At 40.8% G+C, this 21,123-nt stretch overlaps 1 protein-coding gene across 2 annotated transcripts in view; it reads left to right on the top strand.

The window, feature by feature from the left end:
• ENTREP2 (endosomal transmembrane epsin interactor 2) overlaps positions 1-21,123 on the top strand; it is a 349,968-nt gene that overhangs the window by 81,806 nt on the left and 247,039 nt on the right. The window lies entirely within an intron of this gene.

Consider the following 21,123-nt stretch of genomic DNA (forward strand, 5'->3'; position numbering starts at 1 on the left):
TTCCAATTTGGAATAAAACAAAATTGCAAAGTCTTGAAATCCTCCATGAACTAGAATCAGCACTGCTCTAAATATGATACACTCTTTAATTACATGATCACTTAGAATCATAGGGCTGGAAGAGACCTCAGGAGGTCATCAAGTCCTGCCCCCTACCCAAAGCAGACCATGCTAACTAAATCATCCCAGCCAGGACTTTATAAAGATGGGACTTAAAAACCTTTAGGATTAGAGATTCTATCTCCTCCCTAGTTAATCCATTCCAATGCTTCACCACCCTCCTAGTGAAATAGTTTTTCCTAATATCCAGCCTAGACCTTCCCCACACCTCATTGTTTTTTCAGAGGACTTTGCCTCTTTCAAGGTATAGGATGTATAGTCCTCACTTAATAAGTGGCTGTTCAATTACTTATTGCATACTAATCAAAGCTTGCTCTGAAGACAGACTTTCTAATTCCCTCATAAGCTTTTCAATGGTGTTGACCTCTAAAGAGTGCATCGTAAGCAATTAACTTCACAAAACATCAGTGAGATGAGAGTGGGTATCATCCACATTGTGCAGGTGGGGAACAAAGATACAATGAGAGAGACCAAACTTTTCTATTTTTTTGGGGTGGTGGTGACCTGTTTGAGACATCCAAGGACCTGATTTTTCAGAGTATTTAGCATTATGTAGCACATTATGTGGTCAAAGCACAACTCCCATTGTCTGCAGTTGCAGCTGTGAATGCTCAGCACTTCTACAAATCAGAGCAGAATACTGAGTCCAGAGCCCAGATAGTGATGAACATGAAATTAGTGAGCACCTGTGAAAAGCCTGGTTTCAGTGACTTGTCTATCATTACAAAGGAAAACTACAAGACAGAGGCAGGGATATGATCCAGTTATCTACAGAAGCATTGAACAGTCTTAACCACGAGACACTCCTTTATCATCCTGTAATCCCCTGCCTCATTTTCTATATATCTGCTAGCGTCTGCACCAAATGTTACAGGGTGCGACACACAAGTCATCTTCACTATGCATCACTGATTCACTGCCAGAGCACATCACAGAATTGTGGAAATGTAGGACTTCGCAATATTGTAAGAGGTCATTATACTCTCTTTTCCTCCTTCATTTTCTTCCTCCCCCTCGCTCCCAGTGCTGAGGAAGGCACATGTGTATCTAAGCTATCTCTGACTGATGGTTGTCTAATCTGTTCTTAAAAGCCTCCATTGCATGGGATACTACAATCTACCTTGATAACCTCTTCCTGTACTTAATTATCCATTAGTTAGAAAGTTTTTTCCAAGTATGTAACCTAAATCTTTGCTGCAGATAAAGCCAGTTACTTCTTGTTCTAACTTCAGTGGTCATGGAGGACAGTTGATCTATTTCGTTAATTCAATGAAGGAGTGACCCTGCAGAAAATAAAATGCTCATTTACTAAAATACAGTTTTATAATGCATGTGCACAAGTGGGGAGTTAATTATTCTAGCATTTTCTAATTTTTAAGTGCTAGACCCTGAAACTTTAGGCATGATCTTTTGATGTATATTTGTGTGTGTGTGTGTGAGACATATGACAAATTTCCTCAGGTGGTATCACATGTGTTCCTAACAAGCTTGGAACCATCAGATGCATCTCAGACCAATTCTTTGCTGATCAGAATTAGAGGGGGATGAGACACATACTTTGCCAGAGGGTTCCGCAGATATTTGCTAACAGAAGATTGGTGAAATTAGGGATGTTAAATTTTGATTAATTGAATAGTCAATGGGATTTCCATCGACTATTTGAGTAGTCTATACAGCCACTCCCCGACTTACGAACACACCGACTTATGACCATTCATACTTACAACCAACCTCCCATTAACCCCATTATAATATTTTCGAGTTAAGAACCATGTATGTCAAGTTTTTTGAACAGCGCTGGGCGGTGCGTTTAAGAGTATTTCGGACTTATGACCAAATCGAGTTACGACCAGGTGTTTGGAACGTAACCCGTTCGTAAGTCAGGGACTGCCTGTAAAGAAAGGCACCTCTGCCTTTGAATTGTCAAGAGCCCTGTCACACTCTTGCTACAGTTCAAAAGTGGAAGCCCTGCAGAGAGCACGGGGGAAGAGGGGCAGAGGAGGTAGAGGGCACAGAGGGAAATGGCCCGTCTCTGTGGGGGTGGAGGAGGGGAGGAAGAGGGCCAGAGGGATATGGCACGTCTCTGCGGGGGTGGAGGAGGGGAGGAGGAGGGCCAGAGGGATATGGCGCGTCTCTGCGGGGGTGGAGGAGGGGGGAGGAGGAGGGCCAGAGGGATATGGCGCGTCTCTGCGGGGGTGGAGGAGGGGAGGAAGAGGGCCAGAGGGAAATGGCACGTCTCTGTGGGGGTGGAGGAGGGGAGGAGGAGGGCCAGAGGGAAATGGCGCGTCTCTGCGGAGGTGGAGGAGGGGAGGAGGAGGGCCAGAGGGAAATGGCACGTCTCTGCGGGGGTGGAGGAGGGGAGGAAGAGGGCCAGAGGGATATGGCGCGTCTCCATGGGAGGCTGCTGCAATTCTGCTTTTGAAATGTGGGGCTCATTTCAAAAGCAGAATCACAGCAGAAGCAGCGTGAGCGGAGACTGCTTCAGTCCCCACTCATGCCATTTCCCTCTGTTCCTCTACCTCCTCTGCCCCTGCACTCCGTGTAGGGGCTTCCACTTTTTTTTTGCCCTCACAACTTCTTGTCCAATCTATCTTTTCTCATCCAGAGCCCACCATCAACACTCTTGTTTGTGTTTACTATCTCCACTAGCTCCCAGTCTACCTCTATTGGTTTCTCATCTGATCTGCCACTTTCTCTGGTTCTTTGTCTCAGTCTCTTTGTCCTGCCTCTTGCCTTTATCCCCACCATGTTCCTAGTCTTAGTGCTCTTCCCCAGACAAATGTATGCTGCTAGGTAAGAGATTGAATTCCAGCTCTTCTGTGAGATTATCGGAGATTCTTCCAATTCCATGTGCAGGTCCAGTTAGACAGGCAGAACTGTAGGATCTCAATGAGTGGATAGGACAATGGTGTAGTGAGAAGGGGTTCAGATTTATTAGGAACTGGGGAAACTTATGGGATGTCCAAGTAAGCAGGAGAGGATGTAAAATTATAAAGTACAGACAGGATCTGATCTGAAACAGTCAAATGAAAAGGAGTCCCTTTCAATTACATCATGTAAAGCAGACAGGTAAAAAGGGACAAGTTTTTAAAGTGCTTATACATAAATACTAGAAGTCTAAATATTAAGATGGGTGAACTAGAGTGCTTTGCCTTAAATAAGGATATTGACATAAATAATACGCATCACAGAAACTTGGTAGAATGTGGCTAATCAATGGGATAGAGTAATGTGAGGATAACATCAGAAAGTAATATCAAAAAGACAGAAGAGGTTGTGCTTTTGGGGGCGTGGCGCTACTTGAGGGAAAAAAAGCACAGAATCAAATGAAATAAAAACCTTAAATTAACCAAACTATACCATAGAATCTGTGCTACAGAATATTATATACTTTGCATTCTGTCATAATTTGAATTGATATATATGAAAAAGTAGAAATATCCAAAATATTTCATAAATTTCAATTGCTACTCTATTTTTTAACAGCACAATTAAAACCATGATTAATTTTTAATCATAATTCATTTTTGAGTTAATTGCATGAGTTAGCTGCAATTAATCAATATCCCTAATATTAAATATAAAATTATATATTGAACTGGGGTCACCATATAGCTGCCAACATCTGAAAATGTTTTTGAAGTGTAACTATGGAATCTGGGAGCTACTAGCTGTTCATTTGCTGGAGAGCTTTTGTATGCTTTCTGATTAATTTTGGTTTATTTCTTGTGTCTTTCTATCCTGCCTTTTCACTACAAAATGTAGAATAATAAAAAATATTGAGGTAACCTTCATGTTCAAAACAATGACATCATTTCCCCCAAATATATAGATATAAAATAGAGGATGTCTATTGAAATGAAATAAAATAAAGTAACATATTTGAAAATCATAAATCAAAACATTATTATTTTTTTCCATCTTTTTACTGTTTTTATCTTTATTCATCTGATTCTTTCTGTCCATCTTTGTGCTGTGATCTCTCCCTCTCCTGTATTCTTTCTTCAGTGTTCCTCCTCCTTTTATTTCTTTGAAAAATAGCACCTACTTTCCTCTAATTTGTTGTCTTTCACATAGAGCCAGAATTCTCCATTCCCTTTGTTCTCTGCCAGGTTGTGTGTGTTTTACTACTAATATAACTAAAATGTGTATTACAGATTTTCCACAGAGAATCTTTTGCTAGCAGGGTCCCATCATGGAATATTCACCTAACTAGCAAAAACAAACAATCAAAAATAAAACAAATCTCCCCCACCCCCAAACCTACTGAAGTATCTCAGTTCATGAACTTACTTACAAATCATCCATGTGAGCTGGGAAATTCTTCCTCGATGAAAGTGAACTGATGAGGGTGATTGTCTTGGTTTTAGCTGCCAATTAGTTATTAACGTTTAGCTGAAGGCAAAAAAGTGAAACAGTAGGATCATTTTAAAGTTTGGTCTTATACAATCTGTTTGATATTGCTTAAGAAGCCAGCCAGTCATTCTGTATTTATTGCTTTTGGCATCTAAAGACATGTGTTAGGCCAGTGATTGCTGTCTTTAGAGTACACAAAATAAAGCAGTGAGCTATATCAGAAATACTAGCCCTGAATAAGGGCTGTCTTCCTCAACATCCTGTAGCTAAAATATAATTTAGCTGGTGAAATAGCAGCTCTGGTCAGTCAACCAGACTTCTTGTCTAATGGAAGAGGCTCACTTCTAAGGCAATAAATGTATAAACCCACTTCAACATTCCATCACAAAGATTTAACTTCACTAAAATTTGGAATGTAGAGTAATCATTCCTCTCCTTCATTCCTCACCCACACATATACAAAACAACCATGTATTATATTGGTTGGAAGATATTTTCAAAAGCACCTAAGTGACTACGTTAGTTTGAAGTAAGAGATTTTAGCTTAGCATGAACTCTTAAGTGCCTCGATTCAATTTTTGAAAATCGAATTAGGCTTGTAAATAGCTTACGCACTTCAGAAAATGTTACTTTCTTGTTTTTCTGAATATATTCTGCAGTAAAGAACAAATATTTCTGCACTTCTGAGCTAGTGACATAGCATCTATTGTTGAATCTGTGCCCTTTTTATGAATAGGGATAAAGGATTGCTCTCATACCTCTTAGAGTGCAAAACTGGCTCCTTTATCTTGAGGAGAAAGTTGACAGTGTGCTTTCAAGGAGGGTCACACTGAAGCTGGTTATAAAGTGCTGCATGGATTTTGGGTGAGCAATGCTCAACAAGACACAAGGGATATCTTGTAAAATAAATCTAGGCTCTCAAATGCTTGTCATGATTTTAGCTTATAGGCTATCATTTCTTTGCAATAATAATTCTACTTGCTACTACTTGAATTGTTCTCTGCTTGCTTAAATAAACGTATGTTTATTTGGTGCTTTGTGTTAAGCAGAGCAGTGATTTCAGATGGGACTGGTAAACTAAGACTTATTGTTTCTTTGAAAGCAGTTAATCTGTGAATATTATGAGGTTCTTTCCATCTTGTAACTCACTAACAGCAATAAACCAAAGTGTAAGGGTGGGATAAAATCTAAAAATTTGTATTTAAATTTCCTAAATTCAGGATAGGAGAAGTTTGGATTTGAGGATCCAGCTTGGGCTCATTGTTAATTCCATGTAAAAATGATTTATACCTGTGCTGCACTTGTCCACCCTAGAGGAAAAAGCATGCAAAACAGCCCCCTTTAAAAATAAAAATAAAAAAAAATAAGGTAGATCTCTTGCTATTGCAGCTGGGTTCCACAGTTCACCAAGCACTCTTTATGGTATACATATATGTCATCTGAATTTCCCTACCATACCTCTTCTAGAATTGCCATCTTTTCTCACATTTGGACCGGAACTGTTTCTTGTTTCTGCCATTAGGGGCAGCCCATTACTCTGTTTAGATACTGACATGATCTTGCTCAAGAGCCCTGTCTCTGATAACAGGGTTGGGATATCAATGTCAACTTGATACTGGTCCAGTAACCTTCTAGTAGCTCAAACAAATTACAGTATATAACCAAAGTAGTCTGTAGCTTTTGGTCTCCTGCTCAGTGTTTACTTTGGTTTTCACTTGTCATTCACTGAATTGCAAATAGTGTGTAGGTTACCCCAGAGCTTGATACATCAATTGTTTATTGCACCTGTAGTCTACAGAATTTCAGTTTTGATAGGTATCCTTTCTGGAAATTTGACCTGGCAACACCCACTTAATAATACAGCTATAGAATCTAATCCATTAAATCCATATGAGCAGGCCATCAAAGAACTTGGTGAAAAGGCAACTTCTCTATCAGCTAGATCATTCAAATAAAGCACATTCTCTTGTGTGAGCTTGAGGACTTTCATTACAAAGACAAAATGCGAGTAGAAGCTCATTTTCTTGTGGTAACACTGTCTATAGACTGTCACGGATGATTGGACTGTGGTGTTGGAATGATACTATGCTTCCTTCATTCTAAAGTCTGTTCCTTTTGTTCTTTCTACTTTCTAAATAGGTTGGAAATAGATTTTCCTTGAAATTAGTGGCAAAGGTCAGTTACACAAAAGGACATAGGATTATAATCTATGCTTTTATTCAGTCTGTTTTAAAGTAGTTTAGTTTTGAAAGTTCTCATTTCTAATTAATTGGAATCACTATAGCTAATTATGAAACTGACTCTAGAAGTAATGTAAATTGTACTGAATTCTGTATTACAGTTCCCGTTGACTGTGTGCTAACACAGTTTTAACTTTACACTTAACTACAGAAAGAAACAGACCTAAGTGTTTCTGCATGCTCTACTGCAGGGGTGGGGAACCTATGGTCCACATTTTAGGCTACCTGTCTTGTATGCTCCTTCAATGGCATTTGTTATGCCTACAAAGGTGTCAGTGTATATGCATGCAAAATAATAATTTATCCTTTTTAGTTCTTTTTCAGTATATTTAGTTCTAAACCTGTCTGCCCAATTTCAAATCAAACTCTGGACACCTGAGATTTAATCCCTTTCTCCCTTGTTTCCAAATACTGTGAGAGATGTATAAAGGAGCCACATCATGACTTTCCTGTAGAAGTGTGTCATACTATCCTGTTGCGGTATTTGTTAGAATGTAGGACGTGATACAAAATCTTGTGCAAACTACAGTTATATGGTCAAATAGCTCAGAATTAGTGTATTTATTTTTTGTGTTGCAGTAGTGCCCAGGGCTTCATTGTATTAGAAACTATACAAGCACCTGACACACAGTCCCTGCCATGAAGAGTTTATAATCCAAGTAATTTTATAAACCAACTTTAATGTAGTGTAATGACCCTGTAGGTTAATGTACTAGCCTGCCATCTGTGCGATGCTTTTTTCAACTCTGTCATTCTTCAGAAACTTTTGGTGCTCTTAACCTATTTTCTGCTGTGACAATCTGCAACACAGAATCTCCACACAATTCATCCTCAGGAATGGCCCTAAATTAGAATAAAGTTAATTATTGGGAACATTAAATCAACCAGCTTAAAGAGAAACAAGCTAATTGGGTAAAGCAGTTCTATATGAAAATCTACTTAGGATGCTTTTTAATAATTGGAAAAGACTTTGCAAAGGGTGATTCTCTCACATAAAGAGAGAATTTTGCTTTTTATGAAGTCTTTTCCCATTAGAAAATTACATCCTAAGTAGCCTTTTTCGACATTTTATTTTTCTCAATATATATAAGTATGAAATGTTGAAAAATAAATTGAAAAACTTTTTACTACTTTGAAAAATGAGATAAAATAAAACACAAGGTCGGAGTCAGTATGGAATTTAGAAGACATCTGTGTAAAATTGAAAAAGAAATTCTGCTAAGTAGAGGGGAGATGAGCAGCTTGCAACCTTCAGAATGTTTTGAGGGAGAATCAAACTGAGAAAAGATTTAGGTTTTAACCCTGAACCTGTGAACTGGAGGAAAGTATAAATTTACTACATTTCCTGAAACTACTGAAGAAACTAAACAATATATACACATTATTGTCGTTATATCTTCCAAAGGACATAGAACCACCATAAACCACCACACTTCAAGGCAGTAGTTGCCTGTAATCGGCTAATGAAGCTTTCAGGTTTGAAATCACTGGCTTGAATCTGGTTCTTTCTGTTAGTAACAAGAGTTAGGTGGTAAACAGGATTTCAAACACTTTCCTATTCCACATTGAGACAAAAATACCTTTTGTGTTGTTTTGCATGAGAGAAAGAGAGACCAAGAAAGATCCATCCCTGAGTTGTCAATAGCTTAGTATTTAGGGTACTTATGTGGGATATGGGACACTTGGCTATTTTGAAGTGGGTCTCTTTCTTATCTCCAGCTGCTAATGAATAACCTTTTCCAATAAAAGTTTGATTGAAAATCATACATTTTTGTTGAAATTTTTTTGACAAAGTCTAGTAGTAACCGGACGTTGTTAACATGTGGTGACTGCAGTGGTTTGTATGAAATGAATTAATAGACTTAGTCCAATGTCAAGAGAATAAATGTCCACATTACAAAAGCCAACATAGGAGTTGGCACAAATTGGAAACTCTCGTTAGCAGTCTCAGCAAAGAAGCCAAATGCTGGATTGGCACAATGATTTTAACTACCTTTTCCAGGTGAAAACTGAGGCTATGTCTAGACTGTAGGCTTCTTTCAGAAGAAGCTTTTCTGGAGGAGATCTTCCAAAAAAAAATTCTTCCAAAAGAGTTTGTCCACACTGCGAAAGCGCATTGAAAAAGCGATCTGCTTTTTTGATAGACAGCATCCACACTGAATGGACACTAGCTCACATGTAAACTGTAATTACTATGGGCAGAATTGCCACCAGAGCACCTGTGCTTTTTCCTCATTCCTCTTCTTTTGAAAGAATTCTCTCTTCCCTGTCTATACATGCCTTTTTCTGAAAGAGCTCCTCATAGAAAGAAGTTTACCAATGTCAGGAAAAAAACCCCTGTTCTTTCTGGGTTTTTTTTTTTTCGTAAGAACGCGATTGCAGTGTGGACGTAAATGAAGTTTTTTTCAGAAAAACGGAAGTTTTTCCTGAAAAAACACAGTAGTGTAGACATACCCTGAAGCATGTTGATGAGGGTATTATGAAGAGGCATTGAGAGACTGTATTGTACCTTCTTTGTGATTAAAGAGTTGACTTTGGGCTCCAGACTTGCCATTTTGGCAACTTACTTAAACACTGACATTATTTTTTAAATGTTGCCATGAATTACAAAACTAATAATGATTTTTGATTGGATATCTTGAGGTAGTAATTCACTGTATACAGTGGCTACAGAACTATTTTAAATTAAGTGGTTACCATTGGCATTTGCTAAAAGGCACAAAGCTCCCCTGACAGTGAGAATTTGCAAATATTTTTTGTTAGCTATTTATCTGATATCCCACATCTCCATGCAGATATATAAAACATACAGAAGCGGATAGTATTCCAATAAAAAGATTTGACCTGGCTCTTGGAAAAGCATTAGCTTTGTGTCTCTAAAACCTATTACAGTAAAACTCCAATGGTCCGGCACTCCTGATGGTCTGGCGCCCTCAGGAACCCGGAAGTGCTCCGGGCAGCCGGACCATTGGAACTGCTCTGCCCCCAGCTTCCCCGATTCAGTCACTGCTAAAACTGACCAGCGCTGAATCCGGGAAGCAGGGGGCAGAACAGCTGGGGCGCTGCCGGGTAGGTCCAGTAGCGCTGCCCCTCGGGGCTGCGGGACCAACCCCGCAGCACCCCAGCTGTCCCGGATTCAGCCGCTGCTGAAATTGACCAGCGGCTGACTCCAGGAAGCCCGAGACAGAGCTGCTCTGCCCCAGCTTCCTGGAATCAGCCGCTGGTCAGTTTCAGCAGCAGCTGACTTGGGTACACCTGGGACAGAACAGCTGGGGTGCTGCTGGGTTGGTCCCTGCAGCGCCGAGGTTTGGCGCTACCAGACCAACCCAGCAGCACTCCAGCTGCTCTGTCCCAGGCGTCCCGATTCAGCCGCTGCTGAAACTGACCAGGGCTGACTCCAGGAAGCCCGGGGCAGAGCAACTCTGCCTCTGGCTTTCTGGAGTCAGCCGCTGATAAGTTTCAGCAGCAGCTGACTTGGGGACACCTGGGGCAGAGCAGCTGGGGTTCTGCTGGGTTGGTCCAGTAGCGCCGCTCCTCGGCGCTGTGGGACCAACCCAGCAGCCTTCCAGCTGTTCTGCCCCAGGCGTCCCCAAGAGCAGCTGGGGTGCTGACAGGTTGGTCTCACGGCGCCAAGGGTCGGCGCTACCGGACCAATCCAGCAGCACCCCAGCTGCTCTGCTGCAGGCGTCCTGATTCAGCCGCTGCTGAAACTGACCAGCAGCGGCTGAATCGGGGACTCCTGGGGCAGAGCCGGACTATCAGAAGGGGGGGCTATGAGGGGGTCTGGGGTAGCATCTCCCCACCCCACCCCAGACCCCTCATAGCCCCCCCCTTCTGATAGTCCGGCATATCTGATAATCTGGCACCCCCTGGGTCCTAAAGGTGCTGGATTATCGGAAGTTTACTGTACATTGCAACTGATACACCGATTAGCCTTGCAGAAAGGAAGAAGATGTAAGCATTAGATAAAATTGACAGGAAAAACTTAAAAAACAACAAATAGTCTGGTAGCACTTTAAAGACTAGCAAATATGTAGTTTTTGGTATGAGCTTTTGTGGGCACAGCCCACACTCTGGTCATCTGAAGAAGTGGGTTGTGCTCTTGAAAGCTCATGATACCATCTACATATTTTGTTAGTCTTTAAAGTGCTACCAGACTATTTGTTGTTTTTTAAGTTTTTCCTGTTACAGACTAACTCGACTTCCCCTCTGAATTATAAAATTTAAAGTTTGGCTGCAAAGAATCTGGTATAGGTCTGACAAGTGCCCTTAATACCTCACACTCAAAATATCCCTCATGATATAGTTGATACTATTTTCTTGCTGAGTTTATCCAAAACATACAGGGTAGTTGAACTTGTTTCTATTAAAGGTAAACATTCATTGTTAAAACATACATCCATTAAATGTTAATTGTATAATCTATTCTTCCTTGAGTGATTGATCCTATATATATTCCACTACTCACATGCACACACACAAGCCAGAGATGTCTTGTTCAGAAGTATCCGCTGAGTAATGTGTGTTCCTTACGGCTATGTCTACACTGGCATCCCTTCTGGAAAAGGGATGCTAATGTAGCACGTTGGAATAGGCAAATCCGCGGCATTTGCATTAACATGGCTGCCGCTTTTTTCCGGCTTGGGGAAAAGCCGGAGAAAAGCGCCAGTCTAGACGATATTCTCCGGAAAATAAAGCCTTTTCCGGAGGATTTCTTATTCCTACTTGAATAAGATTTGCGGATTTGCCTATTCCAAAGTCTACATTAGCATCCCTTTTCTGGAAAGGGGTGCCAATGTAGACACAGCCAACGTGTCCTTGTGGCTCTAACCAAGAGCATAAAAAGTAGAGATGCCCCTACTGCTCCTCGGTTCTTTCTTGCCACCTGTGGCTTTGAGTCAGAGCTTTGCTACTTAGCCTCTTACTACACTGTGTGACCTTCAATTTTTGTAAATAATTTGTAATTGCTTAAGTTAGTGATAACATTGTTTACAAGGAGGACTCAGCAGGTACATGGGCAAGAGATCTTCTACAAGGGTTCTTGCTGCTACATCTTCTCACATGGTTGAATATGCCAACAATTTTTCTGATTTGAAGAAACCCTTTGGAGACCAAAGTAGAGGTTAACAAAGGTCCATAAGGAGAAAAAGTATCAGGTCTCCTTCTCCAGGCCCATCATTGCGATTTTTACAAAATCTTGAGGTAAAGATAGATCAAAACTCAGAAAAGGTTCCCTGAATGCCTGTTTCAGGGTCAGTTTGAATGACGTTACCTTGTACTTGCACTTATTTCAGCTATCTCTGGTACAATGTAAGCAATTGTCCAATCTTGGCACCACATATACATGGACAGATTACACACCATCTACTTTGGTATTGATGGTTTTGTTGCCAGCTATTCCCGAATTAACCATGACATTACCAACATCAGTTACTGACTCTTCTCCTGCCTTCAACTTCATTTCCCTATTTAGCACTTATGCCATACCTTGCTGCCAGGGCCCTGCCTATTGTATTAGTTCTGGAACTCTATTACTAGCTTCTATGAAGTTACTGCATTTAACACCATCTTGAGAACTGATCCATTTCTATGTTACTGACACTGGGAAGAGCTCACTCTTTAAGTTTCCAGAACTCCAGGAGCACATGAGAATTCAGATGAGATTTTGCATGCTCAAATACACAAGTGGAACCCTCAGGTCACTGGAGATACGCATTTCTACTCCCAAACTAGCTTGGAGGCCGTACACTTATTGCAGACAGCCTGCTTTATTTTCCAAACAAATCCATCAACTTCTTTAAGAAAATTACAAACCTCATCATCAGTTACTGCTTCATCTCATCCACTTCCATTATCGTTGAAGCAACAACTTTGCTTGTTCAGGAGCAGCTTACCAGCTTATTATTGATCTTCCTACCCTGTCTCTTCTTTTTTGTTGACCAGCTGTCTTATTTCTACCATTTCTAGATTGCTATTATAACAGATAGGTGGTGCTGGAAATTGTAGAAATAGGATATGTGATTCAATTTTAGTTCCTCCCTTACTCTCAGCCACCTTCCTAGTCCCTGCACAGGGATCCTGATCAAGTTCTGCCACCAGATATAGCAGATCTCCTGCAATGACCGTGTGTTGGCACTGGCTCAGACATCTGTGGCTCTGCTGGAGTTGGGCTACCCAAGACTTGCCTGGTTGTGACTGCCTGAAGGAGAACTCCAAAGTAAAAATAATATAGATACAGGAAGCAAAAGTTTTTCTGGAGACTCTTCAAAGGGGGAGAGTCTTCTGGAATAAGGGGTGCAAATTATTATCCAGTGTCCAGTCTCTTCCTCAACACAGAGCCTTAGCATCATCTTTCCCCCCTCTTGCTCTCCTTTCCTGAGCCTTGAGGAGAACCCCTAAGTTAAATAATACAGCCTGAGGTTTGCAATTTTTCTTCGAGGGCATCAGGGAGTCTCTATAAGCAGAGCTCCAATGCAGCCACAGTACTAATTGGGTGGATTTATGGTTTATTACAACAATCTGTAATTCACTAACCCCTTCTTTTTGTCCTTTCACTACAGAGGTGTTAACTTGCCACTCTATATTGAATGGTCCCTTACAGCATATGCTAACTATTTAAGCTAAACAATTTATTCCACTTGGCATTTTGCTATAGTGCTGGGTGTACCTTTCTCAAACCTAGGAAAGACCAGTATGACTTCAGAGCTTGTCTGTCTCACCAATAGAAGTTGGCCCAATCAAGGATACTACCTCACTTATCTTATTTCTCTCTCTCCAAGATTTTTCTGGTTACTTTAGATATTCTGAACTTTGTTTAATTATGTCAAAGCTACAGGAGATATAGAAAGAAAATGTTTGCTCCTTGCTAGACACTGACCAAAGCAAACATCATTTCTGGTGCTTATATCACTTTACAATTCACTTCAGATTACTTCCTATGAAAAATTTTGTCAGTAATGGAAAGAGCCATCTCATTTCAGTTATCTAATGCAATTTCAATCCTCATTCTTATAATTATTGGAAGAGTTCAGCATCAAAAATCTGATTAAGATTTCTGAACACTATTGGGTAACAGCTTTTGTGGTGTAATTTTGTATACTGATTCAATGATACAAATCAAGATTGGTGTGAAAGCAGATTAGGACAATGTCTAAAGGTATTTGTCACAGCAACATTTTTCTTTGTCACAACATGATGAATGTCATAGTTCATTTAGGTAATTCAAATATAAAATGAAAATTCATATGAAAGTAAAATCATCATAGTAGGGTAATGTCTTTGTAATAAAAGGAGGATAGTGGTGTCTTCTACTTTTGTAATGTGGTTTGTTTTCCTTTTATTGTTAGTTTAAGAACTTTCTTTATAATCCTGTGGCACCTAGAGACCAAGAAAATATATAGGATCATGATGAACTTCTGTGGGTAAGATCCACTTCATCAGATGAGTTGGAATGGAAATAACAGAATCCAAGATATATGTAATAGCAAAATAAGGATCTGTCAATTGAAGGACCCATGTTAATGAAGCTAATTAAGTGGGCTGGATGTGTCCCATTCATAGCTTTTGATGTGAAAATGCAAATGTCAATGGCAGAGGAAATTGGCTATGTAGTGTGTTAACCAGTTAATATCCTTATTCAAGCCCAGAGTAATAGTGTCAAATGTGTAGATGAATTCCTGTTCCACAGACTTTCTCTGTAACTGGGTGGTGAAATTCCTTTGTGGAAGAATGGTTACTTTTAAATCCATTAATGAGTGACCAGGTAGGTTAAAAGGTTCCCCTACATGCTTATGTGTGTAACTGTTTCTGTCTGTGTCCATTTATTCTTTGTCAGAAAAACTGCCTGGTTTGGCTAATATACATTGTTGAGGGACATTGCTGGTACTTGATGGCATATATCATATTAGAGGATGTGCAGTTGTATGAGCCCCTAATGTTGTGGCTTGTGTGGTTAGGTTTTATGATGGTGTCGCTTGTATAGACATGTAGACAGAATTGGCAACAAGCCTTATTGTAAGGGTAAGTTCCTGGGTGAGTGTAACAGGTGTGGTGTGTGGCTGCTGGAAAGGATTTGCTTCATATTGGGGGGATTGTCTGTAGGCAAGGACCAGCCTGTCTCCCAAGGCCTGTAGGAGTGAGGGATCGTTTTCCAGAATAAGTTGCAGATAGTCAATGATGCATTGAGGGCTTTAAGATGGGGGCTGTAGGTAATGACCAGTGGGTTTCTGTTGTTTTCCTTGTTGGACCTGTCTTGAAGTAGTTGACTTTTTATCTGGCTCTTCCAATCTGTTTCCTCATTTCCCCAGATGTTTTTTTTTTTTTTTTTTTTTTTAAGTTTTAAGAATTCCTGATAAAGATTTATAGGTGTTTGTCTCTGTCTGTGGGATTGCACCATAATATTAATCAGTGGCAAATAATGCCGTATTTAAATCATTTCGTAATCCCTGTCCACTGGTTTTAATATATTTGCATTGCAATAACATTAACACAGTGCGCTACTTCTTGAAGTATCAAAGTACAAAATCTTATATGGTTCTTTGTATTCATAATGAAAAAAGTACAAATACTTTCAAATAAAATATTTTCATTCATTCATGATCATTATTTCTCCTTAATATAGAGGATAATTCATGAAAGGAGATCTTCGGTTCTAAAATGAGAAGATACCTATTTGATCTTTTCATTCCCCCATGCACTTGTTGCCGTGATGTCTTGTAAGTTTAGATTTCAGGTGGTTTGTTCTGATGGCAGTAGATTAATGGCATTCACTTTGTGGTCAGGTTTCCCTTGGTTGCTGTTTTCCTCAGCCTCATTCCCTTGTGGTTTCTTCCCTTTCTGTCTTCATTAGTTATATTTCAAATAAATATTTTACTTTTATATAGCTCAATGCTATTTTTCTTACATGACAATGACTTTTAGTTCTCTTGTTGGAAATACTGGGACAGATTCTCCTCCTGGGGAAATTCCCTACTTCTGGATTTTACCCTTCTTCTTAAACTGTTAGCTCCTCAGATCTGTTTTTTTAAATGCATGTAAAGTATGCAGCATGTTGTAATAGTAATAACAATTGTGAAGTAGATGAGGCAGGAAACCTGCAGCATTTAGGCCAATGAGGCTCTGTCTACATAGTAGAGTGTCTACACTGCAAGCCATTATTCTGAAATAATGTCGATCTGGAGGACTTCTTACTCCAACTCCTGTAACCCTCATTTCATGAGGAGTAAGGGAAATTGAAGGAAGAGTGTTCTTCCTTCCACTTCCTGCAGTGTACACAGTGCCAAAGTCGAATTAAGCTATTTTGACTTAAGCTACGCAGTTGACGTAGCTCATGTTGCATAGCTTAATTCGACTTTAGCCCTGTTTTAGCCATACCTTGAGTTCTCTTCAAATTGTCCCCCAGAAAGAGAGTTTTGCAGCACTATTTAGCCTGGCTGATTCCCTGAGGTGATTCCTCCTACACCCCAAAATCTAAAATGTTTAAGTTTGAGAGACCTTCTTCAGGCAAAACTCATTTTAAGCTGATGTTTTGTTCCATTTCAGTAGGGTCTAGGCCCTTTATTTGTATTGTGTGATAAGTATTATGGCATGTCGTTAATTTGTGTTTTGCCTCCCAGTGAAAGATCCAAGTTCAAGGCTCAGGACTGACATTCACTGAATGCATAACAAGACTAGGCTGACCCTTTATATGTAGAGGAAGGATAGCATGTATTTTCCCACTTCTGGGAGGCAACACATTCTTCTTTGAGTGGGTGCCCATGTCCATTCCACTAGGCGTGCATGCATGCTGTGCACAATCATTGGAAAGGTTTGTGGAGCCCTCTGGAGTGGTGCCTTCATGGCAATGTATACAGGTCCCCGATGACCTGCTGCCTCCTAAGTTCTTTCTTACCACGAGTGGTAGTCATAGGAGCAACTCATCTCTTGCTTAGCAAATGCTTTCTTGGTGGTTTTCTTTCCCTGTACACAGTTGTTAATCTCTTTTATACTAGGTAGTTAGTAGTTACTTAGGGAGGGCTCCACCCAATTTTTTTCCTCGTTGCCGGAGCATGCTGCAGCCCCAGGGTCCAAGCCATGCGATAGGTATGATAAGCCTATGCCCAAAGGGAATCCACAGGCTGCTTGTCTCAAGTTCCTGGTAGAGAGTCATTTTCAAGACAGGTGTACCATTTGTAGAGGCTTAGAACTGAGAAAGAGAGAGAAAGTGTGTGTGAGAGAGAGACTATCCTCTCAAGTAGAGTCGGTTATGCCCCACCTGGTGAAAGAGCCGCTAATGACAGTCGTGCTTCACAGCACACTGGCATCGGTGCAGGACATCTTGGGACCAAAATGGGACTCCCATAAAGAGCACTGGCACTGCTCCCTGTCACACAAGACAGGCTCATCGGTGCAGCATCTATCACAATCCCTTGTGCCGCATAAGAAGAAAAAGATGGAACGAGGCTGTTCCCCTGCCAAGAGGAGCAAGCAGGACACCCAGGAGATGCTGTGGCCAAGGGAGACAAGTATGATGACACCATTCCCAGCAGCCAGTGCCCCATGCCAGCAGCTCCTCTGACTATGTGGTTGTACCACCCACAGCCTCTCTGCCAGCGTACAGGAGACATGGCTGGGGGCCGTATAGCTGGGAGGAGCTGCTGGCATGAGGTGCTGGCATCTGGGAGAGGCAGCACCACATTCCTCTCCTTTGTCCACTGCATGTCCTGGGAGTAGAGCCCTACAGATCAGTGGATACTGGTGTCTGTCCTCATACATACATACATATATATATATTCATCCGCAGACAGACGTTTATATCCACATAGGGCTCTACCTATTGGAATGGACATGAGCAATGCAGGTAGGTGACTTCTTCTCAAAGAAGTACTTGTTGCACAACCACAAAACTGTGTGTTTGAGACAGTTATCTCCCATAAATACTTCTTGTTATGGAAAATATTTAATACTGCTCTCTAACTTTACAATAGCTGTTGGCCACTTCCATAAATAAACTACAGATGTGAAACATGCATTTTCCTGAAGGGCACTGAGCATGTTACACAGAAAAAAGAAAATATAAAGATGGACTTAATATGAGATCAAAACTGCATGCTTCTAATAAACTCTGGCAGCTGTGTGAATGTGCAGGTAATTGGAATGTCCTGTTCATGAGAGGCGCCAAGGGACTTCATTTCTCTGTTCCTGTTTCCATGGCAATTAGAATTAGATTAGTTTTAGGTTCACAGTGGATGAATGAAGGAGACCAAGTAATGATGTGGTGTTTGTTCGGCTGGGGCATATTGAGCTTGATGTCTAGAAAATAACTCAGAATTGATGCTTACATTTTTGCTTCCTCCTTTGCCGTTGTGTGAATTGTTTGGGGCTTTTAATATTCATAGTTTGCCCTAGTGGGTAGGCAGAGTTGTGTTGTGTTGTTAGTATCTTTTGGATTTTACAAGTCTGGTATGTGACATTAAATGTGGAACTAGTTTCTGTACATAGGTGCTAGAACTAGAGGTGCCTCACGGCCTAGCTTGAAGTAGCAATAACAGTACAAGTATATGGTTTTTCGCTTTCAGCACTCCCAGTATAAAAACTATTCTAGCACTAATGTAAGCCTGTACTTTCCTGATACTGGGGTACTGAAGCCTAATTTTCCATACATAAAATGTCAATAAAAGTTCTGGTAACTGTATTTAAATTTCCTTAGAAGAGTTCTAAAACAGCTGTTCTGTGTATTCTGAACACATGGTAATGTAGAGCACTATAAAAGTTGTGTAGCTTGTTTCATAGGCTTTCGGTAGGAATAAGCTACATAATGACGCACTCCCAAAGTCATGCTAACACGTTTGTACTTCAGCATCATGTATACATTCTGTGTGAGAGAGATGCTGTTTAGTAGCCATTCTATTAGTAACAACTTGACTGTCCCATTGACTGTAATGGTAAAGAGATTCTGATGTTGCAACAGATAAGTTACTTAACTTTTTAAAGAAAAGCTCGTGGTACAGCAAATGAAGGTACATTGGTGCTTCTTTCTCTGCAGCCCCACACACCTACTATTTTTTTATTGGGGAATTTTAGGTGGTAACTTTTTGCTGGGAACCAAGAGGTGGCTAAAAAGTGCATTCTGCAGTATGTTCATGCGCACATGTTCGTGATGTATGAGGATTTATCACAGGATTCTATCACCCTTGGAAATATGGGACTCTATCATTTTCCCAGGAATTTTCTCCCCAGCAGTGGAGTGTAGTACTTATGACAGATTCCCTTTCTACCAGCAGTTCCTGCTGAGCTGACCCCATATTAGCAGTATTCAGTAGCTTCTCATCTGCTGCCATAGGGTTAGTTGCCTGTGTTTTGCTGTACTGTAGAAGAGGAATATTGCAGGGCGCTGTAATGGGTTCAGGCGCCTCCTGCAGAACTATTTGTGGGTATGTCTAAACTACACCCCTCTTTCAAAAGAGGGATGTAAATTAGACAAATCAAAATTGCAAAGGAAGCTGGGATTTGAATTTCCTGCACTTCATTTGCATAATGGTGGCTGCGCGTTCTTTTGAAAAAGGGCTTTTCAAAAGTAAAACTGCCGTCTAGACAGGGTTCTTTAAAAAAAATCCCCGTACTCCTAAAAAAAAAAAAGTTTTTTTTTTCCAAAATAACCCCGTCTAGACGGCGGTTTTACTTTCGAAAAGCCCTTTTTCGAAAGACCATACGGCCACCATTATTCAAATAAAGCGTGGGAAATTCAAATCCCAGCTTCATTTGCACTTTCGATCTGTCTAATTTACAACCCTCTTTCGAAAGAGGGGTGTGGTCTAGACATGCCCTGGGAGTCCCTCTGCTGAGTGATGTCTTACCCCGAGTTATCTGTTTTGATCACCTTGTCAGATCCCATGTCCCTCTTGGTCCATGTGCCTCTACCCCGGCAACATTGCCCTGTGGTAATGGTCCCACACTCTAGGCTCTTCCCCCTCAGAAGAAACCCCGACTTCCTATACCCACCTTACCTCAGTTACCCAGAGCCAATCATCATCTAGCCCCTGCCTCAAGGGCAAACTGCTGTCTGAAATCGCCACTCATCATTGGCATGGGGGAATGGATCTACTGCCTCCCTGCAGCCCTACTACCTCTCAGGCACCTGTATCACGTAGCACTGCTTTGCCCTTCCTCCCCAGCGCTGCTCCATCCTTCTTGCCCCACAGCTGGGGCAAGAGGGTGTGCTCTTCCTCTCCAGGAGCCCTTCTTATAGGGCATCCCCAAACTTTGATTGGCTGCCTGTAGCCCTCTTCAGTTTGGCCCACGGTCCCAACCCTCTCCCAGGAGGCTGAGTTAAACCCTTGCTTCACCAGAGTGAGGTGAACGCCCTGCTACAGAGGTTCTGCAAAACCGTTTTAACACCTGACACCAGCCTGCCTTCATATCCCTGTGTTCAAACCACCCAGAGTGCCACACTTGCCATTGATACATTTGAGAAAAATGGAAAACACCTGTTTTGTTCTTTTTGTCATAATTTACAGATTATTAGAGTTAATGGAACTTTTAAACTGTCTAGGGATTTTTTTCCTCACTGAATTAATTAAATAAAACAGAAAATAGAAAAATTCCATTGTGTGCAATCAGTTTTAGGACACTAATATGTGTGGTTTACTCTAAGATGAGCTGAAGTCAGAAAACTGGCAGTTAACTCTACTTAAAACCAGATGACAAATTGTAGCTTAGACATCCCCTTAAATTCAGGGAAGTGTTTTTTCACTGGCATCCTTCCTCCTTCATCTAACCCTCCTCTTTCCTGAAATAAAGAAGAGGAAGAGTGTTGATGAAATCCTGGAAAAACTTAAAAAACAACAAATAGTTTAGTAGGCACCTTAAAGACTAACAAAACATGTAGATGGTATCATGAGATTTCATGGGCAAAACCCACTTCTTCAGATGACTGGAGTATTAAAAGTCCAGATCCAAGAATAAATAAGGGAAGTGAGGTGGTGGGAGGGGGGGAAAAAGGAGAAAAAAGACAGTGAATAGATTGTTCAAGTTACGAGAGGCTGATAAGAACAATTAGCACCTCCATTGTTTGGTTGGTTACGTCAGTAGGATGTGGAAGGTAGTGTGCGATTGATATCTCTGTTCATTTCAATCTGATAAGAATTAAACTTGTAAATGAAGTTAAGTTCCAACCCTTCCCTGTGTGTTTGGCTTGTGGAATTGTCCTGAAATAACACGTGACTTGGAGATCCATTAATGAGTGTCCAAATCCTGATGAAAATCCTGGTTTCCCCCATTTCATTCCTGAAATGATGAATAGAAGCGATTTATACTTGTTCAAATATGCATCAGCTCATATTATTTGAGACTCACCTTATTTCCTTTATTTCTAGTTTATAGATCTATTTCTTTGTTTGACGTCCGTTTAAGTCTTGTTTTTTTGTTAGTT

This window comes from Pelodiscus sinensis, chromosome 14, assembly GCF_052426305.1.
Source record: "Pelodiscus sinensis isolate ZL-2025 chromosome 14, ASM5242630v1, whole genome shotgun sequence".
In the NCBI taxonomy this organism is placed as follows: Eukaryota; Metazoa; Chordata; order Testudines; family Trionychidae; genus Pelodiscus; species Pelodiscus sinensis.